Below are 6000 nucleotides of genomic sequence, written 5' to 3'. Positions count from 1 at the left end.
TGAGTGAAAACTGGTATTGCGTCTGTGCTGTGCAATGTATTGATGTAAACATTCTCTTGTCATTATATTTCAGAGCGTTTGGAAGAACGTATGGAAATCTTTTGAGCCGCATCTGAAAAACATGTAAACAGCTGATACATAAGTAACGCGCAAAATAGTTCAATGAGTTTTATTTGCAAATGTGATTCCGTGTTTCGAACATTCTAAATGTCTGTATATGGCACAAGTGCGACAAAATTCTTTGTTTACCAGTGCTTTTGTGTTTGATGCTTAAACTACAAATTACCTAATGCTATTTTATTTTTATTATAAAACCTTTGTGAATGTGTTAAGTGTGTTCTGATTCATACGCATTGGAACTGGATAATTTATTGTTAAATGAAAAGCCACTGCAGTTTAGAAAGGGATACACTGAGTAAGTACCATTGTGCACATAAAATATTTTTTTTTATTAAAAAATATAAACAAATGAGGTTCTAGGTCTAGGTATAATATTGATAAAGTATTAACTATTAAATTAGGTTTGCCAGTTATTAAAAAATATTCTACCTCTGATAAAAACTTAATATTAATTTTTAATACTCCAGTTCAACGAGTTTACAAAGCCAATCGGTCAGTTTTCTCCTCGGACGAACCGAATTAATTTTCTCAAAGCGCTTAGTATTGTCCTTGTCGTTATTCTAGTGCGTAGTTTATATAATTTTTTTTAATTTTATACGCACCTACTGGCTATCAGTATAATTTTTTGTTTTTAATAAGATTTGTTGCTTTTCATAATACCAAAGCGGAAAATCTCATTAGAATCTAATATGTTGTTGTTGCACGCCTCAACAAACATCGTACCTGGGTACCTGTGAAATAAAGTTGGTACCTACTATAGGTACCTGTCTACAAAATGCTAACATTTAAGATATTCATACCAGTAAGTACCTACATTTTACACTTTAGTCATTGTTAAAGCAATTAATGAACTAGTCTTACAGTCAACAATAGAGTCATTAAAAACAAACAAACTTCACTTTTCAAAAGTGTTTGTAAAAATATAGAATACCTACGTACAATAAGAACCTGCTGTATGTACTTACTTGAAATAACCGAATTTGAATTTGGAATTGAAACAAATCATTAGTGTAATTACTGGTAAGTAAGTAGGTTATTATAATTAAAGCCAGAACTCGTTAGACATCACTCACTGGTAAATAAACTTAGATAACGATTTGCAAAATCGATTTCAGCCGTGACCCAGTTACCTACTCACTTCCCTAAATACGAGAATAAGGAAAAAACGACCTGTAGATTTTTGTAGGTATGTTATGTAGGTAAATACCCATTTCGTGTTAAATCTATCAATAAATAAAACCTCAATCAAGGACTCGAAACTAGGTTCTCGGTCGTGAATACGATTTATTACGATTTTAGACAATAATGCCTTCTGTGAGTAGGCTGTACAGTGTTGGACCTTTGCCTATCGATAATGAAAAAAAAATGCTGGACGTCGATGGTTATGGTTTACAAATTACAATATCGACAAAAACGATAATGTCTGGGAAATGAATCTTCAATGTCGTACATCTCATGTACCTACTAATATTATAAGGAGGAAAGATTTGATTGTTTGTTAAAATTCAGTAGTCTCCGAAATGACTAAATTGAATTATTTCTCCAATGGAAATATACAGGGAGTTGGACCTAAGATATCCCCTTATTTTCGTATCGGCTCGAAGCATATTATTGTTATTTAATCGCAACGCAAATCTAATTTGCCGTTTGTAATTTTTAATTTAAGTCAAGAACTCAAGACGCAGAGCGTAAAATTCCCGCGCATTTCATAACTCTCGTTCAGAAATAGAGCCGGCCTTGCTTGCATTTCGAGCGGACTCCACCTTGCTCTACCCGTCTACCGCTCGCGCTCTGTAGCTCTGTTGAATTATTATTATTCTACTAGATGACGCCGCGCGGTTTCACCTGCGTGGTTCCCGTAGCCGTAGGAATACGGGGATAATATATAGCCAACAACCTTCCTCGATAGATGGGCTATCTAACACTGAAATAATTTTTCAAATTGGGCCAAACAAACAAACTCTTCAGCTTTATAATATTAGTATATATAGTATATAGTAACCTACCCGCACACAAAATTAAAAAAAAAACGGTCTAGCCGTTTCGGGAGTACCTAGTAGTTCTTATAATAACAAACATTATCATTTTTTTATCTAATTAAGTCTTGCGCTACAAAATATTACGTATTTTTAAATCTTACATAAAATAATAAAAATTAAAAAAAATTGCGATGATGCTGAGCCGATTGAGGTTTTCTTAATTGGTCTGGCTGGTGAGAGGCTTACGCCGTCGCTAGTTACCACTTTACCGGCAAAGACGTACCGCCAAGAGATGTAACGTTCCGGTACGATGTCGTGTAGAAACCGAAAGGGGTGTGGATTTTCATCCTGCTCCTAACAATGCTTCCATCTTAGATAGCATCACTTACGTACCATGAGATTGTAGTCAAGGACTTACTTGTAAAGAATATAATTAAAATTTAAAAAAAGGTATACATATATCTAACACCTATAACTAACACAGTAAAGTGTTAGTTATAGGTGTTAGATATATTACTTAAAATGCTTTGTGCTGATATCCACATAAGTAATTACTCATAGGTACGTAGTAAGTACTTATTGAAGACTAGCGGACCCGGTCAAGCTTCGCTTTGACTTATGTGCAATTCTTCCTTACCCCTACCCTACCCCTTGACTCTTAAACGTTTGTATGGGAAATAGAAAAGGGTCGTTTTTATGGTTTTCCCGGCAATTAATCAAATTTTTCTCACCTTTTAAACCTTCCCTATACCTCCACAAACATTTCAAGACCAAGATAAGATAAATCTGTTCAGCCGTTCTCGAGTTTTAGCGAGACTAACGAACAGCAATTCATTTTTATATATATAGATGTTTACTAACAAAACAGTGTATCTTACATTTTATGAATAATCTCTAACTCCATGACCAACGCAGTTGACGGAATAGGTACAAAAACATACCTACTAGCTACTTAGATAAAGTAATACAATATAATACATACGTGGTATAATAGTTATTGTGGTCAAATACACGAGTTGATGACACATAAACGTGTTAAAATATTATCTAAAGCCAGTTTCAAGGGTTTCCTAGAAACCATTTCAAACTGATGACCAACATGAAAGGTACAATTATATAGGAAAGTGTTAATTTCTTTTTTTTAAATAATATTTTATATTGGCCATATCTTGTAAATATGACCAATAATCCCATTCTCCTCCAACTATTCGGAAAGACTGTATTTATAGGAGAGGGTAGGACAGTAGTCAAACGGGGCGGGGTTCGAACCACCACCCCTCGGTGTTGAGTCCCTCCGCTTAACCGTTGAGCTATAGAGGCGCATGCTCTGCCAGAAATAAAAAAAAAGTTAAAGCTTAGTTTTTCAATAAGTTAAATAATAAATAATTTACCAGGCATTAAAGAAACCGTAAAAAAAAATAAAAATTTGATTAAGGATGAATGTATTGAGACCGTTCTTCAAGGTCATTGGCATTAATACAAGCATTAAGGATGTAGACGTCTTAAACTAAAAACGCAAAATAAAAACGTGACAAATATAAAACCTCACAGAAGCGATAAATCTGTGTCGCCATAAACAATAGACCTATTCGCCTTCTAACTACGTACTGCGCAATATTAACGCAAGACGCAACACTGTTTGCAAACAGTTTTTTTTTAATACCAGCCGTCGAAGGACAAGGATTCGGTCACGAGTACCAACCAGTATCGAGCACGTGCGATTAGCGTGCGATTATTTTAATGTAAGAAAAAAAAGACCGCACTTGATTTCTATCTGAATTATTTTCATAATTCGTCCTCTTTAGACCCCTATTTATACATACGTAGTTGGGTTATAGCTGTTTTTTTATTATGAGCCGTGATAGCCCAGTGGATATGACCTCTGCCTCCGATTCCGGAGGGTGTGGGTTCGAATCCGGTCCGGGGCATGCACCTCCAACTTTTCAGTTGTGTGCATTTTTAGAAATTAAATATCACGTGTCTCAATCGGTGAAGGAAAACATCGTGAGGAAACCTGCATACCAGAGAATTATCTTAATTCTCTGCGTGTGTGAAGTCTGCCAATCCGCATTGGGCCAGCGTGGTGGACTATTGGCCTTATCCCTCTCATTCTGAGAGGAGACTCGAGCTCAGCAGTGAGTCGAATATGGGATTATTTTTTATTAAATATTTATTTTTAGTTTACATAATAGTTCTTGCAAGCTGTGTCTTTTTAATTCTTTATTCTTACCTTTTACTAATGTACAAATTACAGTTTATAATAAATATTTAAAACGTAATTTTCAAATCAAATCAAATCAAATCAAAAATCATTTATTTTAAGTACTTAGGCTCAGTTTACAAGCACTTTTGACACGGCAGTTGACTATTTGTAAAGATTCTACCACCGGTTCGGAAGGCAGGTAGGTTCTGCTGAAAAGAAACCGGCAAGAAACTCAACAGTTGCTCTTTTAAAAAAAATCATACAGTATTATAATTTACAATTGATGATAACATTGCAATTTCTTATAGTTTTACTTTTTGTGTGAAGGTGGAAGCTGATCCAATGGTCTCCAAGCGCTTTTATCTTAAAGGAACTCATCTTGTAGTAAACTTTTATCAAACCTTTAGGCATTTGCGCACCCACACCTAACTTCGTGCGTCGAACTTGAGTGCTATATTATGATTTGTCACCAGTGTTTTTCATATAGTTCAACGTTCTTTAAAAAAGGACGCATAAACAACAAAACAATAACATTTTTGAAAATGAGATCACTGAATTTCGGAACTTTTGAAAGAAGATAGAGTATAGGTACTATTTGGTCTTTATTATCAACCTATTAAAATAGACGACTAATCAATTGACAAAATGTCATTTACATACTGTGTGATATCCACCAGTAAGCACCGACTGACATTATTACATAGAATCTTAATTTCGTATAATGTGTCAACTAGCTTACGTCAAAGATCAATAAGCCTGCTGTTCAAAAGTTGTTATCATAATTGAGGATTCAAAGAAATTCTATAATATAATAATATAATATAATTATTTTATACGAAAGTCGAGTTGACCTAATTGAATTGAAAAAAAAAACATACATACAGCCGAACGTAGAACCTCCTCCTTTTTGGAAGTCGGTTAAAAATGCGGACAATGGCTTACTTGCTTAACACATTTTGGTAAATATTTCAGACACTCATTTTGGTTGCACAATGCACTTTCACAATCGAATCTAATAAATAAACCCCAATATTTATAAGCATGGATTGATATTTAAACCTTAATTTTCTTCTAAGTTAATTAATAGTGATTAGGTCCACTTTACTTTGAAGAAAATTGAGGTTTAAATCATAATCCATTAATATAAATAAAAAAAAGGCGATACATCCGTAATAAGACGTAGCGACCTTATTTATAATCATTAATTAAGATTTAAATCATTTTTTTTAAGGTAAAGTGGACCTAATCACTACTGCTTAAAGTTTACTTAACTTTAAAGAAAATTACCGTTGCTACCGTAGCAGACATGAGACAATGCATCAGCGCTGACCGTTGAGCTAGCTCGAACCCTGTCTACAGTCTAGACTTTTCAATCTGCATCAACTTGTAGTTACCTTTACAGTTGCCGCAAAATAAAATTACGTACATTAATGGGATTAACTAAGTGAAAGTGATAGGTACTCAAAGTGCAGTGCAGTTAATGCACTCAGTGCAATAATTGCAATATTGGCAAAGTATCTCCAAAACAAGTTCGAGTACCTATGACGCTAGCCACAAACGGTCAATTATTCTCACGTTTCTGTAGCACCCACGATTATAATTGATCGTGTGTTGGTCACTGCGTACATGACTTGTATAGTATGCCGCGTGGGTACTGCCGTTTGCTTTTCAGAAACGGCAGAATAATTGACCGTCAAT

The 6000-nt window shown here is 34.6% G+C and overlaps 1 protein-coding gene across 1 annotated transcript in view; it reads left to right on the top strand.

Moving 5' to 3' along the window:
* The window catches only part of LOC112046688 (tubulin-specific chaperone cofactor E-like protein), a 51320-nt gene continuing 45320 nt past the window's right edge, over positions 1-6000 (top strand). Inside the window, exon 1 of the mRNA XM_052885998.1 lies at positions 1-415. The gene's annotated coding sequence lies outside the window, so the exon portion shown is untranslated. The remainder of the gene's footprint in view (positions 416-6000) is intronic.

Source organism: Bicyclus anynana, chromosome 16, assembly GCF_947172395.1.
Source record: "Bicyclus anynana chromosome 16, ilBicAnyn1.1, whole genome shotgun sequence".
In the NCBI taxonomy this organism is placed as follows: domain Eukaryota; kingdom Metazoa; phylum Arthropoda; class Insecta; order Lepidoptera; family Nymphalidae; genus Bicyclus; species Bicyclus anynana.
Note: the sequence above shows the minus strand (reverse complement) of the source record. Positions and strands in the feature narration are given on the sequence as shown.